General features: G+C 38.8%; 1 protein-coding gene across 7 annotated transcripts in view; it reads right to left on the reverse strand.

The window, feature by feature from the left end:
* Nucleotides 1–24,024, reverse strand: part of MECOM (MDS1 and EVI1 complex locus) — a 568,305-nt gene that overhangs the window by 204,060 nt on the left and 340,221 nt on the right. The gene's annotated exons all lie outside the window — the stretch shown is intronic.

Consider the following 24,024-nt stretch of genomic DNA (forward strand, 5'->3'; position numbering starts at 1 on the left):
GTCTCTTTCTCTCTCTCTCTCTCTCTTTCTCTCTGAATATATATTTCTTAGAGCAACTATGTAACTTAGAACAACCCTAGTAAGACACCCTGGTTGTTTTACTGGTTTATCATTAACTGTTTCTTGGGGTTTTCGTTTGTTTGGTTGGTGATTTTTTTTTCCCCATTCAACCGTCCCACAATCTCAGTTTCCTGTATAGTAGGATAGTTATATTACTATACTTGCCTTATCTACTTCTCTGTTCAAAGGTTGTATTAGGTTCTGTATTTAAAGATATTTTGAGAGAAAACAATGCTTTTAGAAACAAGTGGTTTCTGGGAGAGTTTGCCATTTCTACCGGCATGTGGTTCCCAGGCAAAGATACACAAAGTAAAAACATCGCTTTTAACTAAGATACTGATCATTTAGGAGGGAGCTGATGTGTGGTCCCTGACAAAGCAAAAATGATAGCCAACACATGGCCCAACGCAGGCAGCAGCAGTAGCCTGGGGAGACCCATTGCACGGAGTGGGTAAGCAGGTGGACATGTAGTTTGCTCTCTGGCTGTCTTCTCTAGTGGCCTGGGACAGAAGGTAGTAGAAAAACAGAAAGAAGACTGCCCAGGGCTTGACATTCTGGAAGATGGTGACCTCCCACTTGGGATCCCAGGCTCCAACTCTGGGACTAATTAACTAACTGGACAATAATGAATCTAAAAATATGAAGAAGTTCAACCAATCATTGACTCTCAGAAGAATCACACCCTCGGGCACCTCTCCTTCTTCCAGAATCTCCTATATGTCCTAACTCTGCCCAAATAGAGCTTGGTCTTTTGGACAGGGCTCTCAGTAGTCTGGCCTTACATTTGTGCTGTTGCTCATGTCTCTTCCTCTCACCTTAATATACTGGTTCCTAAGGAAGGATATTTCCTCTCCCCTCAACTTTAAAAAGTGCTTTCCTAGACTCTCCTTCTTGCTGTAGAAGATTACAGTTTAAATAGTTATCTTTTTAATTTAAAAATGCTTCATATCTTAATGCCAGCTAAAAAAAAGTGCACATTATAATTGAAATTGGTAAGTTTCAAATTGTGTTCCTGTGGTTCCTCTGAGATCATCAGAGAAAAGAGGTGGACACAGACATTGGGTTTTGAAACTCTTACCCCATTCTCACCATAGTAACTTAGCTGACTTTATCTATTTTATAGATAAGCTTCTGAGTAAGATATTGTTTAAAGAAATATCTTTACTGCTTTTATTTAAATGAGTTTTTTAAAAGAAAAAACTTTTAAATTACAATAACACATGCCTCAAAGGATTTGCCACCACCTGGTGGCAGCATACCCAAATTTCAACATACTTAAATTTTTAGCGGAAGGATTAAGTTGAATCTATTACCCTAAAATTATAAAGAGCTATCAGAAATGTGTCAGAGGATTAAGTATAATCATGAAAAAATACATTAAAAAGTACAATATCACTTTCAAAATGCAATGTGATAGCACTTGACAGTTAAGATACCATAAAAGCATTACTTCGTTGTCTGGATCTTATACTACTTATAGAAAATGTTTTCATTGTGCCTTAAAACCAACATTGAAGTAAGGTAAATAAACTAACAGAATTCTCTCTGTTTTAATGTGTGAACATCAGTATTATTTATCTTCAAAAAGCTGGGGAAAAGTCTCATTTCTTCTAATTCTTGGAGTCAATATAAATACTCAGTTCCTGGATAAATTCTATCTGGGACATTCCCTCTAGGCTACTCTCCACCTCCACCAAAACAAAACAAAGCAAAAACCAAAGACACCTTCTCACAGACCTCTATAAATGACTGCACAAAGAGAATAGAGAACAAGGACTAACAAGCACATTCATGGAGGAGTGGAGGAAGAAAGTGAGGTTTTTTCCTTTTCAGGCCTTTCGGCTCTCACATAATAGTAATATATTGGTTTTGTCTTGTTTAACCACACTAACCTTGCCATGGCCTGATCTGACAATACTTTGTTCAGGTAAAATACCTTTAGACCTCAGGAATCGGTTCCAGTAAGTGAAGCACCTGGAGAGCAAAGAAGGAAATGAAACCCGAGCCCTGCCATTCTCAGCTGCTTCTCTGTCCAGACCCACAGAGACCCCTCCCCAGCATGACGTGATGCCCCTTGCCCTTCTCCTCTGGCTATATGACCCAAAGTTATTGTCCCCTTGCTCATAGCAATGATCTTAGGTTAAGCTGGCAGTCAGGACATGAGAGAATCAACAGGACAGACCAGGGACATCCTACAACACTCCCAGATCTGCGGAGAACAGAGTGAGCGGGAGTGAGGGTAACGATGCCAAAGAAATATTTTTGGTGGCAGCCTGGAGGACACAGAAGAAAGAAGTCTCATGGCCCCTCAATAGCTGCAGTAAACTTGCTCCTTAGGATGCTAAGATTACTTTGTATCAGATGTGGATTTGCCAGCAAGATTACATCTTACAAGTTCTTCTAGACCATCAGTAGGCACATGATATTCTGAGCAAATAGCAATTAGGCAAATTGGCAGAGTTTGCCATTGAAATCCATGCCTAGTTTCCCTGAAACTCATTCTAGTATTATTTACCAGCTTTTCCTGGAGGCAACTACAGGAATCAAAAATGACTTGATTTCATGACAAACAAGTCATGAAATGAGATTAATAGAGGAGCGACGACAAGGAAGTAACAAGAATCAACTTAGCGCTTTTTGAAATGTAGGGTGTTTTCTTGAAATAAACATGAGAGCTAACCTACAAAGTTTCTCATATTTAACAACACACGGAGCAAAAGTTGATTTGACTTGTGTAGCATTATGTGTCACCATGAAGTCTTTCAGCATGCTAAGAACATGTCATAGCAGATACTGGCCACCCCAGGGGTTTAAACTATTGCTTAAAAGAAAACTCATTGATAACCATTACTTTGTGATTGTTGGATATTCCTGCTGTCATTTCGTCTCATGGATTTGTGTCACAGCATCATCTGTATAAAACCAAACACTACCAGCTGTGCTCTTCCAACATTTGGAGCAAGATTTAAATTTTCTTTGGTGATACACATAGACTGTAGATATACAAAGCCAATCGCATAAAATTTTATATGTTTATTTAAAGCCTTCAGAAATACAAAGTTTCAACAGAGAATCCAAAACAAATCCAAAAACTTGAAATAATGTCAAAGTTGCCAAGTGAGAAAACAAGTAATTAGCCTTCCTGCTTTGGTTATTTTATAACAGGCTACATAATGACTTGCTGCCCTGCTCCTGGGCCATTATTACCTATCCTGAGATCACTTGATATTCCTAAGGTAAAGGAACACCAAACAGTAGTCATTTATCTGACAAAAGACCTTGTGTTTTTCTTAGTCTATCAATCATTAAACTCGTAATGTCTTTTTATGCTATTGCTTTGACAGTCATTAACACTCACGTCAGAGGAAATCTTTGCAATTAAAACTCCTATTGAATATCTAAAGTTGTTTTGCCTTGGTTTGTTGCAACTGATTTTTTTTTTTTTTTAAAACGGAAGCAATAGCACTAAGATGGGTTGAGAACTTACCCGAAGTTCAACTCGAGGTGTCTCTTTTATGACTCAAACGCCGTTGATACTCATACTTTAAAAAAAATCAGCTTTTGACATCTGTTAATTTTTATGGCAAGCTTCACTGACTAGCTTAAGAGGAAGGAATACCTCAGAAAAACAAAGTCGGATAGCTACAAGGCTGCTGGGTTGCCATTGGAATTCTTTCTCGTGGCAAATGCACAAACCCTCAGGAGAGTTTCAAGGAAAAAATTGAAAGGCTCATTATCACCTCAAATACCTGAAACAAATTTACGTAAGTTCCTTATGATTTGAAACCACAAACAGAAACAGAATAAGATGAGTGTCCAATATGACAAAGTGAGAACTTTGAATACCATAGGGTAACTCGTTCACTTCTAAACCACTCCTTTAGTGGGAACATCACCCATAAAAACTGATTATACCTCATCCACAGCCATACTGTCATCCAGCATTGAGAGAAATAAAACTGAACAAACACTTTTCTTTTTAATAAAGAGCAATTTAGAGGGTGGGAGAAGAACCAATTTCCCTCTTAGAAAAATCTGTGTGTTATAAAAACATCTTTTATTTAAGGAGTGGATTAACCTCGTTGGATCTGTATTTATATGTCATCTACTTTACAGAATAAATGGATGGAAATAGATATCAAAATACTTCTCTTTCAATGTTACCAGTATGAAAACGAATATAAAATGTTTCTCTTTTTACATGTCTCTTAACTATTATTTTAGTATTTAATTACGTTAGTATTTAACTAAAATCAAAGATTGACTTTGATCCTAGCGTACTGTAATGATTTAAAGATATGTAGTACAGAATATTTCACATAGATTCTATCTCTCTTCTAAGAACCAAATTCAATCAAAACAAGAAGTCTTGGGGCATGGAATCATCTGAATTTATTTGTTCGGTCAACAAACACTTGGTAAAGGCACTATATTAGAGACATTGCAGCTGTGCTGAGAAGGAAACACTACACTTCCCTGTACACACGGGGAAGTGATTTTACCTGTAGGCTAACCAAATCCATGGTTTCAGGAAGTGAACTATAATGGGGTTTTAATGTCCTCTGGGCCCAGCTCAGCATTGTTCATTTTCAGTAAATGAAAGCAATACAAGCTTTGCAAAGGGATTTTAAACTATTACAGGGGAAACTTAGAAACAAATCTAAATACCACCATAGATGTAAGATTCCGGGAATGACTTATCTTGTGGAGATTAATCTGAAATCACCGCAGGTTTCATGAATATTTAAGAAGCAAAGACTCAAAGAAGACATTTAGTTGAAGGGAAAATTGCTGTTGGCTGATTTTTAATAAATAGAGCCTTTCTAGGACTCTCAGTTCTCAATAGGAATTGCCTCAAAGACACTTTCCACCTATAATCATTACTCAAAGATTAGGACCCAAGACATCGCACTCAAGGGACCCGTTTATTGCAGACAGATGGGTAATGGTTCAAAAAGCAGCTCTCCCAGTGTGAAGAGAGACTATAAACCTGCACCCAAATTGAGTCAAAGAGATGGGGCCACGGCTCCCCACGCAGCACACACCCACACTGGGGCTTCTCATGATTTCTCTCCCCACCCAGAGAAAGCTGTGGTTGCTTTCTCTTGCTCGTCTGATTCCACCAGGATCAAAATGCGCTTGAGATGAAATTAAATGGAGGATTAGGTGTGGAGAATAGGATTAGGTCACTGGGTTTGGGTCTGAGTGACCACTGTGCCATTTACCAGCAGCATGACCTTGGGCAAATCATTTAAGGTCTTTCAAAGTAAAGTGCACTCCAATCAGACCGGAGCTCATCTCAAAGTCCTTGAATCAGAATAGGATCCACAGAGGCTTATTTTTTCTGCAAAACTTGCTGAATCAATGGACCCATTCCAAAACTACCAGCATACGGTTTAGCCACTCTGGGAATTTTGATTCCCATATTTTCATTCAATTTGTGTATTCATTAGTGTAGCTACACATTTTTTCTGGGTAATGCACCTTGAGTTCTGATACTAATATATTTCGTCTCGCACTCTCTATCCGCTCCCCCCAAAAAATCATGCGCAAAAATAAAATAAATCACATAATTTTTCCTAAAATATGGGCTAGAGAAAGCTATCAATATGAATATGGATGTGTATTTCGAATGTCACATACCTGTTGATTCTCGATTCCTTCCACTTCATTTCATCTTCCTTTCCACTCCACCCCCTCCCCCTGCATGCTCAACAGAGCCCTGCGTCTCTCACAAACGCCTTGCAAAGATTAAGGGACTCATTGTTTGTGCTCTGCTTAAGATGGGAGCCTTAACTGAATGCACTCTGACAATATTTTTCAACATTTTCATGGAGTGTTTCAGATTTATGTCCCCATCAGATCGTTATCTCTTGGCCCTCAGCCTATTGTCAAGGAGTCACAACCTTTGTTCAAGAGAAGTCCAGGCCACTGTCGTACCTACAGATTTGACTCTGTTAATAAAGAAACGGCAAGCCACTAAACATTGCGTTTCTGCTCTCATAATAAGAGAAGGAATTATAATTTATATTGAATCATCAAAATGCTCATGCTAAGTTAGAAGAGGCCTTAGAATCTTAGAACAAGGAGCTCTTAGATGATATCCTCTCTCATAAATCATTAAAATAGAGAAACTATTTGTAAAACAAATGCTCTTGCAGCATCTGTTTAAATACCTATGGTTATGCTATCTCACAACTTGTTGAGTTAGCTCAGTTCAGTCAAAGTTTTCTATGCCTCCTTAAAATTTTAGATTCACAGTTTTAATTAATTCTATACCGGCTTGTGCAATATGAATAAGTCTAGCCGTGCTACCTACATCATGACAGCCCTTTAAATATTTGAAGTGAGTGCCATGTTCCTTCTAAGCCTTCTCTTCTCTAAACAGCCTCACTTCTTGCTATCTTATGCCCTTTCTTTAGAAGCTCTCCAGTCCATGAATCTCTTTTAAAACAAGCTACCCCCCGAATAAAGACAATAACCCAAATAGGATCTAACTAGAGGAGAGTACACACAGCTAACCATTACCCCTATTAAATCAGGTAACTGTACTTCTATACGGGAGTCTGGGGTTCTATTAGCTTTTATAGCCACTCCAACACCTTGTTGGGTTATATTATGATTTGACAAGGCCTCGCTCAATACATGGCCCCAACTAACTCATGAATTTCACTTCTGCTTCGCGTGCTGCTACTAGTTAATGAATTAACCTGAAGCAGTCTCTCTAAACTCCGTTTCTTGAACTGTTCTTTGGGTTCAGTATTCCAACCTTGACCATACCTCTTGCTGTTTAACATGTTGTCGTGTTGGTTAATATGGAATTAATTAAACATCACTGTGATTCTGTTAGGTAATAACACATCTCATCATCATTCTACAATGTTGTGATTATTCTTTGAAACTGAAACAGCTGCACAAGGTGAGTGTCTGACTAGATTATGTCCAACCTGAACAGAATTTTTTTTTCTCCAATCAAAACATTTTCCTTTCCCTCTTAAAGCTGACAAAGTGATTACAGGAATACAGATTTCTGCATAGAAGAAAAATGTATGATTCGTATCACATGAAGTAAGATGCCACCCAATCCACCCTAGGGAAAGCTGGGAGAAAATATGTCTTTTATTTTTTCTATCATAATACAGAAAATAAGCACTAGCAGTGTTGATAGCCTATGGCTTTTCACTTAGAATCAACAATAGTGGCACGTCTCATGATTTTACTTTTTCAGCACCATCCCCAAACAAAGCAATGAAATGTAAGATGATGTGAATGAGACCCTGAAATTTAAGGAGGCAGAATAATGGCTTGCAGGTGTGAACATTATTCATATTTTAAACAAAATTAAATTCTTCCCCATTACTCTAGGAAAATCAATGTAACATAATTACCAAGAGGTAAGATGCTTCTGCTATTCAAAAGATACGCTAATTTTGATGACAGTTTTCACCCCTGTTGATCAAATAAAGTATGTGTACAGGATTTATATTATTCAGAATAGTACCAAGGTGAAACTTATGAACTAATCCTTCATTTATAGCCTAACTATCCCATGAAATTTATAAACCCCAAACACAGGATCCTTTTATGTCAGTTTCCTTCAAGTATAAATCAATATGATGGGAGCAACACAAGGAGAGGGGGTTTGGAACCAACATCAGTGCAGCTTGTTTAAATACCCAGATGATGTTTAGAAGAATGTGGTTATTCTAGGAGATGTTAGACAGGGGTTTTTTAGTGTATACATGCCTGTCTAAACGTCAGGGAAGGCTGTAAAATGTTCTCTTTAGGATGTGGAATATGGAGAGAGTTACACTACTTTGTCTTTTTAAACAAGCTCAGGGCTGGGCAGGGACTAGGCACTCCAGTAATACTTGCTGAACTTGAATACATAGAATCTGTATCTGTGACTTCAAAGCAGGTAAGAGAAAAGGAAGAAAGAAATCCATGCACCAAGCCCTGTTTGAAAGGTAGCATACGTTAGATAATAGCAGACAATCAGGGCTCCAAGGTCACGTCCTCACACACCGCCTGCCCTTCTCGTTCAAGGCAAAGCACAGGGACCAGAAATACCCTGGTGGCTACTGTGTGCAACTGGTGGAGTTTGTTTCATGTGCCGTATCCTGTTTGCGTGAATGTTTTCTTTTGTCATTTTTGTTAAACGACAGAAAACAGAAATCTTGTGAATTCATATGATTAGCATATCATTGGTATTTGGTAAATATTTATTGAAAGAATAAATAAACTTATTTTTGAACAAACGGAAAGCAGTGAAAGAATATGAAATTTTAAAGTGTAACATTGTAGAATCAACCAAGATTCTACTGAATTGGTCTAAAAGCTTTTTGTTTTGTTTTGCTTTGTTTTTAATTTTAAACAAAGCCAAAACCTGAGCACAATGATGTGGGGGGCTCTTTCGGATTATTTTCCCAACTTTAATACTTCTTATTTGAAGCGAAGTAGCACAAATCCTCTTATACATATCCTTCCTTTTTAAGACAATGATCACCTTAAAAAGTCACATGAAAAACAACACTGTTTGGGCTTCCCTGGTGGCGCAGTGGTTGAGAGTCCGCCTGCCGATGCAGGGGACACAGGTTCGTGCCCCGGTCCGGGAAGATCCCACATGCCGTGGAGCGGCTACGCCCGTGAGCCATGGCCGCTGAGCCTGCGCGTCCGGAGCCTGTGCTCCACGACGGGAGAGGCCACAGCGGTGAGAGGCCCGCGTACCGCAAAAAAAAAAAAAACAACAACACTGTTTGATTAATTCATATCACCGATGAGCTTGATGAACAACTTGTCCTGATGAGGATGAGGATGGTGGGGAGGAAAAGGTTAAATAGAACACATGGAGAACAGGATAATTACAAGTGTTGGTAAGAGAGGTCTTAGGATTTCCAATCAAAAGACTGGAAAAAAGAAATGATTTTCCATATACTCAACAAATTCCAAGCCAATAATCTGTAGTGTCATCAAAAATTTAACACTCCCCTTTCCCACAGAATAGGAAAGTTCCTTGCCACTCGTCTTCATAGAATGACACACATTGATAGCATTTTCAGAAAGTTTCACTCATGGAATGTGTAGCTGAACCAACTTAAAACGGATATGTCTGTATCTCCACTACTGTTCACTCAGCTGTTCAACATACATTTAGTACATGCTATCTCCGTGCCTGACCTAGAGAGCCATAAAACACTAGAGGTGGGAGACACGTACCAATTGCAAACTCTGGGACCTCAGTGCAGGACAGGTAGCATAAAAATGGTGAAGAGTCAAGTGTGAGATAATAGGGACTGGTGAGGTCTGTGTGAAACTAAAAACATATGGCCCTCTTAACACGTTCAAACTCAATTTCTTTTTTCTCCTCTGAACACTTTACCTGCCAGAAGCAGCCCACAGGCTCTGAGTCTGCAATCTTGACTGTCTGAACCCTTATTTTTCTCAATAATCAAAGAGTCATGTTCTGTTTCCAGTATCTAAAATCCAGCGAATTGGAAGCTTTATGCATCTCTCTCACACTGTTTTATTTCACTGTCTTCAATCCACTAAATGATTTTGTTTATTAGTTTGGGGTTTTTTCTTCTCTCTCTTCTTTGCTATACTGACCAAATGCCAAATGAACACTCCCTTCCCAGGAAGAAAAGGATCTCCGTGTCTATACCATGAGATCAGACACTGCTGCCTGTCTAGAGAGGCAGGATTCCTTCACTAGGATTCCTGGGAAGAGGTGTAAGAAATGTAGCTGCTTTCAGAAAATATGAATGTTAAGCCCAAAGCAATGAAGCTACTTTCATGTTTGCTCAATGGAAGTAATTTCATCACCCTTCATGCAAGAGAGATGGGTTTTGGAGGAATTTTCCAGTCCTCCCACTCCCAATGAATCAAATAATCGGTCTAATATTTGGCTCAGCAAGTATTTGTAATGGTCAATCCAGTTGTGTACTTAGTGACAGCCTTGATCTTTTAAAATAACTTTCTCTGTTAAGCTGTTTCCATATATCTCTATGCATCACCTGTTCAGTTGGGTTTTTAATAGAAAAAGATTGATTTTAGTGTTGACTTATTTTATCTTTTGTTCCCATAAGAATAAGACAACCAAATCAACACATCTTGAAAAAGTTATGTATCCTCAGCTCCTGTTCCTTCAACCTTATTCTTCTGGTTGGAGCCAACGGACAAATAATGAAATGTAGGAAAACGTAAATTGAATATAAATGATCTAATGTGAATTAATGGTGGTGAAAGCTGCTGGACTACTCAGAAGTCAAAACTACTTTTCTTATATTTTAAGCATAAGTGTTACTGAGCCACACAGAGGATGAAGTGGCAGGCTACCTGAAACAACACTGTATAGAATATTTCTTATCACCCTACTCAATCCTCTAAAATTCAGATAACCCTGAAAGCATTTGTTACCATAATGTAAAATTTAAAATAATTAGGAACGTCCTTAGTTATGTGGCAGATTACAAACAAATTCTGGTGTCCCCTTTTCCCGTTCCTATATCTCTTTGCACTTTATTGGGGCTCTTAAAATGTCAACTTAGAGTTCATTTTTATAAGTCGTTTTCTCTCTTCCCAGCCAAATTTTCTCCTGAAGCTTGTACCAAGTCCCTTCTATGTGTCAGGCACGGTACTAGGGTTCCTGGTACATAATTGATGCCCAATAAATAATTATTACAATGAGATCCTATGGCGGGGGGCCCTTAAGATTGTTAATTCTGTCACCAGTAAATTTACATTACTGGGAAAGGAAAGACATTTCTAATCAGAATGAATGAGGTTAGATACAATCCATACCTATAGGACCCAATAAATATTAATAGAATTAGAGAAGGCTCTTTTGAAAATTAAACTCCCTGAAAACTGCATTTTTATAGGTTTATTTATTGTGGTAGTTACCGTGCGTTCTAAGAAGGAGCTACTTAATTCATAATATAATCATCTTCAGTGCAGTTAATTAACTCCAGATTTTATTACATTACTAGAGCTCACTTCGTGCTTTAATCTCATGATATAAGGAGGTGGAAAAGGTGGGTGCAACAAGTCATCTCAAGAGCCAAGGGGAATTATAACTTGCATCTCAATTACAAGGCAAGGACTACTAAATGATTACCTAATTTGAGGGATGGAAAAAAATCACAACACAAGAAAGCCCAAAGAATTTCAGAAGTCTGAGGCCAGATAACCGAGTTACCCGGGAGGGGAGGCCAAGAGGAGAAAGAAAGAAAAAGCATGGAGGGCAGCCGGCCGAGGGGGCCTTGCCAGTAAGCAGGGCTTCCAGGGTAATGGTAAACTTATGCAAGAAATAAACTTGTCTTACAATGGACACGTTGACTGTCAGCACTAAGGCCCAGCCCACTGGAAATCAGAGTTGCTGAAATATATGATTAGTGTTCTGTTTCATGCTCACTTTCATGCCACACCTTTCGGTGGAGGTCATCTTTCCAGTCATTAAATAATCTTAGAGTGATATGTACACAGAAGAGTTTGTTCCTTATCTTTTCCATGTCACACCTGGTGCTTTCCATGGGCTCTTTGTTCTTGTTTTAACAAAGTGTGTAAAGGTTGTTTTTTTTTTTTCCTTTTTTCCTTCCCAATGACTTACTTCAACTCAGCATTTTAACCCTATAACAACCACAGTTGCTAGAGATGTTTCTCTACCTAGATACATATTACTTGAACACAAAGATAAATAAAATAATGTATTTTCATTTCAAATAATATACTCCATTTTGGTTAAAGGTGTTTCTTTTATAAATATATCTAGTTAAATTGCTACCCCTCCATTCCTTTCAAGTAAATATATGAATTCAATATTACTTAAAACACTTGTGCATTAGTGGCATAAAAGAAATTTAAATCAGACTTAGGTTACCAAGTGTTTTAAGTGAAGCGTTGTCCAGATAATAAAGAAAGTCAGGCTATTGTGTGTTTTCATATAATTATAGTAGAATATTACATAATAAGTATAATAGATTTTTTTATAGATTAATATGTACCATATCTATAGATTAATATCTAAAACATGGTAATTCAGCTGATGCTCTCAACACTGACCATCTCAAACCTGTGTGACAGACAAGACGAATCTCACAGACGAAAAATGAAAAATTCCAAGAAATTAGATTATATCCAAAATAGACACAAGAAGTGGCAGAATCCAGATGAGAACTAGAGTCTTCTGGATTCCTGCCCTTCTTGAAACGCTCTTCGTTTCTGTGATACCGCACCACCGTGCTTTTCATCCTGCTGTCCAGTTATGCATCCCCACCTTCCTTAAGGATTCCTCCTATTTCAACCTCAAACATGGGCAAGACCAAGGGTTCAGTCCTTTGCCACTTTCTCCTCCTCACCCTCTAGCAGCTCCCATATACTGTGGAAGTTTTGTTGTTGTTGTTGTTGTTTTGTTTTTGCAGTACGCGGGCCTCTCACTGTTGCGGCCCCTCCCGCTGCGGAGCACAGGCTCCGAACGCGCAGGCTCAGCGGCCACGGCTCACGGGCCCAGCCGCTCCGCGGCATGCGGGATCCTCCCGGACCGGGGCACGAACCCGTGTCCCCTGCATCGGCAGGCGGACTCTCAACCACTGCGCCACCAGGGAAGCCCAACTGTGGAAGTTTTAAATATCATATGTGAGTTGAGACTCCCAAACTCCTATCTCCAATTCAGACTTCTTCCTTAGGTGATGACTCATATATCCAGCTGCCCACTTGACAGCATCTCTTTAAGTATTCACAGCCACACCCAGCTACCATGTATAAAACAAAATTTCTGATTTATCCCCAAACTGGTTTCTCTCCCAATATTCACTATCACGGGATGTGGCTCCAATGGAGAAACAATACCTTAGTTTCCCTCCCCTTCCTTTACCCTTAACATCTGATCCATAATTCTTAGCTTTTTTCTTTCTCCCTCACAGATAGATCATAGCTCCCTCTTCTCCCCTCCAATCCACAGCCATCGCTCTATTCCCAGCCACATCATCACTTCCCTACAATATGCTATAATCTTTCACTGTCAGTCTTGCCTCATTCAATCTATTCTCCACACAGATGCCAAAACAATCTTTTAAAAGCAGAATCATGTTAAGATGCATCCTTACTTAAAACTGTAAAAGGCTTCCCATTGGAATGTTTTACATGTTTAACTATTAATAGGTACACATTCAAACATTTCTAAATAAATGAAGAATAGAAAAAGATATATAGCATAAAGCCCCCCGTCATTCTTGTTTCCCATCCACCTAGTCCCTCGCCCCCCTCCCCCCACCCCCAGATTAACACTGCTCCTAGGTTCTTATGCTCCACTGCAGTTTTAATAAGATACAAACATTCTGCCCTGGCTACTGAGCCCAGCTGGATCAGACCCTCCTACTTCACTCTCATCTCCTTCCAAGCTCCTCTTCCCCCTCTATGCTCTACTCCCCTGACCTTCTTTAATTTCGTGAATTAACCAAATCCTTTCCAGTCTCAGGTATTTGCCCACACTATTCACCTTAGCTAGACCACTCTTCCTTCTCTTCTAGTATGTTCTCCCAGTCTCTCCTCAAATGCCATCTCTGGGCAAGGTAGATCCTCCTCTGTTGCTTATTTAGCAAACTGATCACAATTTGTAATAATATGTCAGTTCATTTACTCACGTCCCACTACCCCTTTCCCTAGATGTTAACCTCCAGGACAGCAAGTGCTGGGTCTATTTATTTTACCCCCTGCAGCTGGTAACCTAGTCACTTGGAAGAGAGGCTCAGTCTTAGGGGCGAGATGAACATTAAATAAAGTGAATGAATTAATAGTTTCTGTCTGTAAATATTGAGACTTTAACTAGACATTTCCTGAATATTTAAATTGACAGATGCAGTGAACCACATTACCCAAATTGAGATATAAAAGGAACCCTTCGCCTCTCCAAAAAAGTGAGGAGGTAGGGTTCTTTGAAAAAAAATTCTTTGAGTTGAAGACTGTCATGGTTTTATACACAAAGGCTGCTCTAGGCATAACAAATATTCTAGCCACCCTTCAAAACTAAAGGGCAAATAAGAATTACATATTTTCACATGACATCTTACAATAACATATTTATAAATCTAAAGCTACTGCATATAATTTCATGCATTGTACATAAAGTCCTTTGTCATCTGTTGCTTACGAATTTTCTTATACTTTTGCACATGCTATTCCTTTTTAATCTAAATAAAGACATTAAGTCAATAAAATTTTAGGAAAAAACACTCTTAAGGGCGAGTGAAGTGTTTATCTCTTATTTCCTTTTTAAAAAGGGAGGTGTCTAATGCTTTGTCCTGAATGAGCTTGTTATGATCAAGAATTCTCTCACCATAAAAGACACGTCTTCCTTCTCATCCTGAGTGTGGCTGCACATCGAAGGACACTCCAGACATTTCCCTTTCAGATCTCAAAAGGAAGTATTAATCAAACAAAAGATGGGAAATTATGACATTCAGCCACTAAGGTTTAACTCAAGTGGCCAAGTTTTAGTTGATCACAGGGTACAGGTGACTATCCATCAAATAACCCATCATAACACACATTAAAACGTCTGGGTTAATCAGGACACAAGCCAAGAATAATATTTTTTGCTGACGCTCAATGAAGACTACCAAAGGAATTCCCCTGAAACTGTACTCTACAAACATGTAAGACCTAAAAAAAATAATAATAATATAAAAGGAATTCTGCCTAACAGTACGTTAAACAAGGCAGCAGCACATTCTTTTGATGAAGTACTAAATGGCTTGGATGACACATGCAAGTTTAAATTACAAAAATGTTAAAGTAATCTTGTAATTAAACATAAAAATATGTTTGCGTATATATTTTAACCCTCCCCAAAATATCACAGAATTTGATACAACATTCAAAATATATTAAATAATATTAATAATGAGGCATAAACTACTGATATCATCATACATTTCTTTTCCAACCCTATCTTCCAAGAATTAATTTCATCTGGAAATTAATGATAATTACACATACAGGCAAAGAGAAAGCCGTAAGATACAGACTGAAAAAGAAATAGATCTTCTCTTTGCTGTTAAGATTCTAATGACTTTTTACTACAAATATTAGAACTGGTCTTGTTTCGATATCTGCCTCTAATCTTGTCCTAGGTACAAGTAACCACTGATACTGCAATTTAGAGTTGCTGCCTTGAATTTTTGTTGGAGCATCATGATGTAAAGGATAAAGCACCAAGCTGAGATCCAGATCTTGAGTCTTACTTCCCAGTGTGCTAGCACATGACTTCCACTGAGGCCAAGTCATTTAGCCACCTGGAGTCTCAGCTTCCTCACTTGCAAAGTGAGGATGTGAGCTTGATGAAATCTGCAACCTTGTCATGCTAGGTAATTCTATGAAGAACTATAGAAGCAACCATTATGATCACCCTATGGCAAAACCAAACACCCCAGAACAGTATATATCAGGGTCAGGACAAGAGGCCATTCTAAACAAAGGACAGCCGGGGGCCTCAACCTTTTTCCCTTTTAACATTTATTAAAAAATTAATAATACCTCTAGTACTCTGTAACTTTCTGTAGCTCCTAAAAATAACCAAAACTCTCACAAGATTCAGCTGGGTAATTTTGCAATTAATTTCTCAATGACATCACATCTTTATGAGATTAAAGACATTTTTTGTCTCTATTAGAGAAATTTTCATAATTTTTTTGCACATGTCATATATTAGCATGCAGTCAACATTCATTCCATAAACACTGGCTGAGCACATGCTGAGCCATGTGCTAAGCAGGACCTGTACGAAGGAACACACCAGTCCCTCCTGTCAAGTCACTTCTATCAGGTTGAGCATATGAGATTGCTGATACTCAGGACTTTACGGCTCACAAAATGGCAATTTCGTGTAACTCAACCTAATAGTTGTACAAGAAATTGTGTCATCAAACAGATTAATCCTTAAAATTACCACAGACATTTTGGAACATCCCATTAATTCTGGAAAGCCATTGTACGTCATTTAGCGACTTTCTAGAGAATTTCTTAACAAGGATTTTTGTTGTTTACTTTGTTTTGGGGGTGTGTGTCTGTTGGCACTGTTGTTTGGGAACATGCATTAAAAATTATTGAGTTCTTATGCCTTTGTTTCAATGCCTTTACCATAACCAGTTAACGACTGACAGATCTACAATCTCCTTAGCATTGGTTACTTGTCATGCATGCATGCGTGCACATACACACACAAGATGACTTGTTTCCTTTTCTAATCTTAAGGTAATCTTCCTTTTCTTCTAACAGACATAGCTACGTTCTTTTTCTCGAAGCTTGTTAGGCTGCTTGAAGGTAGGATCTGAGCCTATGCTTCTTTATATGACCCACAGCCTCTATCCCAGGGCCCGGCATGTAGCAGACACAACAAAATTACCAACTGAATGACAAATTAAATTATAAAGGGAGATAGCTGATTGAAAAGATATAGGAATATCCAAACATGAAAGCTATGCAAAAACAAATATTACATTTCTTGCTAACCATGCTACTGTTTGTCACATGCTGTAGCAATGGCAGTCACATCATGTTCTAAAGTTATTCTTCTCAACGACTCTAAAATAAAGAAATCACAGTGTCATAGAAGTGAGGTATACCTAGCACATTAGAGAGCTTTGTGCATTGGATAGTAAGTACACCTAGTTATGTCAGTTAGTACAAGCAAATTTCCAGCTTTGCCTTAGGAAAGGAAAATATCTGTTAGGAAAATGAATAATAAAGTTTGCCATGTGATACAATACTTCGTAAGGTTATACAACGACCATGGACAGTTCAAAATATCCAACCTCAGTTAGACTTTCTTTAAATAGAGCTTTCTCTCAAAGTAAACAAATAGCCGAAACTATCCCAATTTTGAGTAACTTTTGAAATTTGAATACTATACCTATCTAAGCAAAATCGAAAACACTTCCCCAAATGATTAGCATGTAGTGCACATATCAACTGCTCCATAGTGCAAGAAATGTCAAATGGCATGGAGACAATGCCATGCTTTCCTGTACAGCACAAACATATTTCTTCTTGAGACACAGTTTACATAATACAGGAAACGGCTTCATCTGGTTCCTGGTCTTTTTGATCAAGTCAAAAGCCTTAAAGGAAAAAGTGTTTCTTTTACATTTTACTTTTTTTTTGTACTTTTGTTTTTCATAAATTATATTTCCCCAAATTGAAAGTAGGAACTAGACAGATATGGAGAGCGACATCCTCTAAGAAATATTTTACTGAAAGGCAAGCTTGTGACTTCTTCATGAGTTCTACAGGTGGCCAAAAGCAAAGGAAAAACAAAAACAAAAACCTGTGATTCAAGGAAAGTTGATTCCACAGTTTAAGATGAACTGTTCACTTTAAAAAGATAAATAAACTCAACGGCCTAGAGGTTGGAAGTACTTGAATATTTGAGCAGCAAGGTAGCCACTGTGGCTGATTAGACAGAGGAAGAGGTGGAAAGAGATGAGGTCAGGGAGGATTTGGACCACACCATGTGGGGCCTTTAGGGGCTTGTGAGTATAGCAGGGACTTTGCATTTTGCTCTGAGTGAATTGAGAAGCCATTGGAGAGTTTTGAGCAGAGGAGTGAACTGACTTAGGTTTTTAATCAGTCACATTGGCTGCAACGTGGAAAACAGATTATAAACCACAGAGGTGGAAGCAAGGAGACCAGTTAGGTAGCTATTACCTTCATCAGGCCAGAAATGGTAATGATTTGGACCAGGATGGTAGAGGTGGCGAGAAGCAAATGGATTCTAGATGTACTTTGAATAAATGAACTGATGTGATTTAGTGATTAACTGGATGCAGGTGTAAGAGAATGAAAAGAGGCAAGGATGATTCAAGTTTTTTTTTTTGACCTGAACACCTGATAGAATGGGGAAGAATGTAGAAGCAGCAGATTTGGGGAGGGAGGAAAAAACCAAGAGTTCAGCTTTTAACATGTTAATAGTGAGATGTTTATTAGACATGCACATGAAGATGTCCATTGGAAGTTGGATCTCCAAAGCTGGAGCTAAAGAAAGAGGTGTAGGATAGAGATATAAACTTGGGAGTCATCTGTGTAGGGATGGTATTTAAGGCTGTGAGGATGGAAGATCAGTGTCTGAGAGAAGGACTATGGACAAAGATGAGAAGAGATCCAAGCACTGAGCCTGTGGGTGCTCCAATATTTAAAGGGTAGAAAGAGAACAAGGAACCAGCAAAAGAAATTTAGGATCAACCAGTGAAGTAAGAAGAGAAGCAGGATTGAATAGTTTGCAGGAATTCAAGTGCCTAGAGTTTTTCAACAAGGAGGAAATAATTAACTGAATCAAAGTCTAAAATGACTAAAATGAGGCCTGAGAATTTGACCAATATGGGAGTCACTGATGGCCTTAACAAAAGAATCTCTTTGGTAACATGAGATAAGAATGAGCGAGATTATAGTGTTATGCTCCAAGAAGGAGCAGAGAAATAATGCAATAACTAGAGTGTAGGTGGAGGCACGAGAGGTCTGTTTCCAAAGATGGAAGACTTACAGTGCGTTTATACATCGATGGAAATGATCAAGCTGGAGAGAAAATCTGGTGATGCTACAGTTAAAGGGAAGAATTGCTGGAGTATGTCTATAGGTGGGTGAAAGAGGATGGATCTTCTGTACAAGGGAAGTAGTTCACCTTAGACTGAAGGACATCAGAAGCAGGGTGACAGAAGAGAAGGCAGAATGAGAGGGACAGATGCAGGAGGCTTCCTCAATTTAGTGATGTTGGCATGTGAACATTCTTATCCTACTCTAGTTTCTCAATGAAATAACAAATATGGGCCTTCCCTGGTGGCGCAGTGGTGCCAGTGCAGGGGACGTGGGTTCGAGCCCTGGTCCGGGAGGATCCCACATTCTGCGGAGCAACTAAGTCCATGATCCACAACTACTGAGCCCGCGTGCTACAACTACTGAAGCCCGCGCACCTAGAGCCCGGGTTCTGCAACAAAAGAAGCCACCGCAATGAGAAGCCCGCGCACCACAACAAAGAGGCGGCCCCTGCTCACCGCAACTAGAGAAAGCCCGCGCACAGCAACAAAGACCCAATGCAGCCAAAAATAAATAGATAAAATAAATAAATTTTTTAAAAAAGAAAAGAAAAGCATTAAAAAATATATATCTTACTGTATGTAATATGGCAAAATAAAATTTTTAAAAAAGAAATAAATATGGTTATTAGCTGATAGTGAAAAAGAGAAGAGGTGGGGGATTAAGGGGAACAGAAGGAGGCGTGAAATAGTTGCTGTAGACTGAATGTTTGTCTTCCCCCCAGATTCGTATGTTTAAACCTAATCCCCAATGCAATGTATTTGGAGGCAGGGTCTATGAGAAGTTATCAGTTAGGTCATGAGCATGGAGCCCTCATGAATGGATTTAATGCCGTTATAAAAGAGGTCCCAGAGGGCTTCCTCCACCCTTCCTCCATGTGAGGGCTCAGTAGAAAGATAGACATCTGTGAACCAGGAAGCAGGCCCTCACCAGACACCAAACCTGCCAGTGCCTGGACCTTTGACTTTCCAGCCTCCAGAGCTGCGAGAAATAAATTTCTGTTGTTTATAAGTTGCCCAGTCTATGATATTTTGTTATAGCAGCCTGAATGGACTATACAATAGTTTTTTAGGAATGGTATAGAGGTAGAGTAGGCAGAGAATTGGATTTAACTAGGGTTGGGGACTGGCCAGGTGTGAAGTAAGGAGTTGAGGGTTTATGCAAAAGGGTGTTCATAAATGATGGAACAAACCAGTTAACACTACTGAGCCAGAACAGCCAACCAGGACAGTCACTGATCAAGAAATAAACTTCCATTTTACTAAGCCACAGTCTTTTGGGATCTATCTGCCACTGCTTCCTAACCTAACATAACTAATTCAAAATATAAAGTTCTTTATGACCAAGTCTCATCTTACTTCTTTTTATTCCTTGTGATCTGCCATACACAATTAGCTATAGTTTTCTAGAATATCTCCAGCTTCCCCCTTCCTGTCCTCTTCACCTGGTGAACCCCACAGGGTCACTTTTCTTCTCTGGTCATTCATTCCACAATTATTTTATTAATCACCTCCTAAAGTGGGCCAAGCACGAAATGACCACATTGCACAGTAAGTATCTTCTCCACAAATTCCTTCACAGCAATTGGCACATACTTAACATTTGTTTATAGATGAATGAATGAATGGACTGTCAGTCATGAGTTTATCCATAATCGTATACCTCTAGAGGTAGAATGTGTTAAGAGAAAAGAGAGTTTATATTACATGCATAGTTTATAGGTTATGCCTCCGTCCATGCTCTGCTCTAATATAACACAGTCAATGTAATTAAAATTACTATTTCATAAGTTAAATTTACTGCTTTTCAATTTCTATTTACATTCATTTTTCATTCTTTTAATAATTCTCATAACTACCTTTTGATAGGAAGCGTGAGAAAAAAGAAATAAGAATAGGATGGAGAAAGAACAATAAAAGACATCCAAGAAGAAAATGGTGCTGGGGGGAGAGAGATGGAAGAAAAGGAAAGGAAAAGGAAAAGAAAGGAATGAAACAGAGGCAGAGCGGGAAATAGGGAAGAGGAAATGGGGAGAAAGAAAAAAGCTTCAGTGGCAGAAACAGAGGGAAAAAAAGGCAGAGAAGATCATAAGGCAGGGATATTAAAGACATTGTTTAAAAAGCACTGAAGGGGTTCAGAAATTCTGGAAAGAAGCTGTAAAATTCTGGAATACTTATAGTAGTCCTTTATCCTCTAAATATTGATGAATATTTATTAATGGTAACAACAGGCCATTTACTGAGCACGTCCTATGTGAAAAACACAGTGCAGAGCTTTCTACAGTCGTCATGCCTACAATTCCTCACTACTATTATCCTCATTTTACAAAAGAGGAAACTGAAGCACTGAGTAACTTGCCAAAACACACAGTGAGTGGGATTACTGAACCTCAAACCCAGACCCACCCAAGCTCTTACCCACCGTGTCTCATCTCCTCTTTGCCATGCTGTTTTTGCCATCAGAATATGCAGACCAGGGTAGATTCTGAGCCAGCCGACAAGGTTTTCTCACATCTCTCATCCTTCCCAGGCCAAGTCCAAAGGAAAACTGAGAAGGGAGACATGAGGAGCCGCCAGGAACAGCCCTGGGCTCCCTGACCCAAAGGACCTGAATGTGAAGCAGATGGGACCCAGACACTCATCCAAGACTCACACTGTCCTGTTCTGCTCTTTTGACACTTCATTTGGATATATACTGTTTATTCCTTTTAAAATACAGTTGTGCTCACAAGTTGGGAACCAAAGTATACAGACAGAAACCCTTTCTGGAGATGTTCTGCCTCTGTCTGAAAGAGGATGGGAAAGAGAAGATATCAGCCATCTTACTTATGGTTGGAAAAAAACTTATCAGAAAGCTAAGAGCCTTGTACCTTTGCATCTTAGGGTCTTTGGACAAAATTTTCTGGGTGTGTACATGTCAGGAATAACAAATTCACAGCCATACACTACCATGTGTCTCTCCAGCATCAACAGCAATCACTGTTGTTTGATCCCTACACATTCTCAATGAGCCTGAATTGAGCCTCAGAATCCTTCACAACACAGTACTCCAGGCAACTATTAACAATCGATGATAATGAGCACAAGATTGAAATTAATTTGTAATTCCTCGCAGAGACATATGTCAGAATTAGACATAGCCCCATAACATCATAAACTGCCTAACACAGGTAAGGTCAAACATGAACCTAAATGTTTAAGACTAAAGCCGTTTGTTCTTTGGTCAATAATTATTTTCCCAACATATTCAACAAGAGCTTGTATTTCATAAAGAGAGTTTTAGGAATTAATTAAGAAACAGTACATTTAAACTGAGAAATGCTAATGCCTCTGTAATTCACAGTAATTTTTAAGGTCTGACCAGGAAATAGAAAAGTATTTGACAGGGTCTGGGCTAAAAGCCATGGATGGCATCCACTGTTTAATGTTGTATAATTTACAAACTTCTGTTCTTTCAACAACTACTTTGAGAATGAAGTTGCTAAGTAAATAAACAGCTCAAAAACAACACAGAAGAGCTAACCCACCCCTCACATCTTGCAAAAAGGCAGTGGCCCTAAACAGGAAGACAATATGTACAAACTGCCTGCCAAAAGCACCCAGATACTAAACAGTCTCACTATACAAAATGTTTTCGGTTTCTTGGGACGCCTCAAAGAACTAAAAATCTTTTGATTCCATGAGCAAAATGCATTTGTGGCTGACATAGTCACATCAACAAAGTTTGATGATTTTACTTTATGCCTATAGATCTGTAGAATGAGACACAGGGCATAAATGTCACAGAGACAGGAAGTTTCACATGCATTCACATACAGTATGTCAAATGTTTTCCACTTACAAGAAATATAATTTTAATCAAGTCTTCATTATTACATGTTTCAGTAGCCTCAAAAAAAGTCCTGCCTCTCATTCCTCACTTATATCTATCTTAGAACTGTCCGGACACTGGCAGTCACAGTATTTAATAAATTAGATCCAAAAGAGCATGATTCCAGAGATACAGAAATGGAGTTAACTTCTTCCCAGTGTCAGGACCTACAAAGGGTTTATTAAATAGTTCTGTCCACTTACGATGGTCCTTAGAGCGACAAGGCCCAGGGATGAGGGTTTGAGTGATATCAACACTATTACTGACTTAAGCTATTAGAAAACCTTTATTTGCTTTATAAAAAATGCTGCCAATTCTTGCTTTAAAGTTTAAACAACTCACTGGAATGATAACACTCAAAAGACAGTACCTAAAAAAAGCTGAGGGATCCTAAAAATTTCAAAACTTAAAGTTTTCAGAAAGGTTAAACAGCGTTAGAAAATGTGTTTGGAGATTTTTTTTGTTAATATAACAATCATTATATGACACTCAAATTAAGGTTAATATCCTGGAAAAAAGAATTCTTTTTGTCAACTGGTGGTCCGTGGCTTGAGACTCAGTGAAAGGTTTCACTTGAAAAGGCTATGAAAACATCAGCCACTGGTCCAGAAGTGCTCAACAGCTCAGAGATGCAAGGTCATTCATAATTGTCTCCATCTTTCTTTGCTCTCTCTAGAGTATAATTACTTCAAGAAACAAAATCCTGGTTTATTTTACTAAAATCCAGAAACTCACCACTTAGGCAGCAACAGCCGCTTCCCCTATCCCTGGTTTAAATATCCGTAACTGTCACCACTCCCAGGTATATTCTACAAGACAATGACTAACCCTTGGTGGGTCTAAGTTTTCAGAATCTGCATATTGTTAAAATATCAGCTCACCAGTCGAGTGGTTACACTGAATTAGTCATATGAAAACAGATATTAGCACTCGGTTGAGAAGAAGGAAGATAGAATAGTGTCATGGAAAAATAACAGAATCCATTTTGGAAATTAGAATCTCAGCTGCATCATTTACTAGCTGTGAGAAAGTAGGAAAGTTATTCACCTGCCCTATGTGAGAGGCGGGGAAATGATATCTATCTCATAGGACTGTTGCGTGGATTAAAAGACGTTACAAGTCAATGGGCACATGGATGGTAGAATGAACCTCAACAAATTAACTACCTTGGTTAACAAGATAACACTCAGGAAATATTTAAAAGTATAACATCTGATTAGGACAGGACAAGGAGCTTGTAATCACCTAACCAGAACCCTTCACATGTCCAAAGGATTTAGCAAGTAGTAGATCACTCCACCAGAGCCGTTTCAGAAGAGTGGTGGAGACAAGAATGATTGTCTAGAGGACTATGGTAGGGCAGGAAATTGAGAAAATGGATCTGAACAATACTTTCCAGAAGTGTGGCTGTGAAGGAAAAAGAGAAATATGGGATTGGGCATTGGATTTGGAATGTGCGTGTCTGGTATCTTTAGGATGGGAGAGTTTGAGCATATGCATGTCTGAAGGTCA

The sequence above is a fragment of the Orcinus orca genome, chromosome 5 (assembly GCF_937001465.1).
Source record: "Orcinus orca chromosome 5, mOrcOrc1.1, whole genome shotgun sequence".
NCBI lineage: Eukaryota > Metazoa > Chordata > Mammalia > Artiodactyla > Delphinidae > Orcinus > Orcinus orca.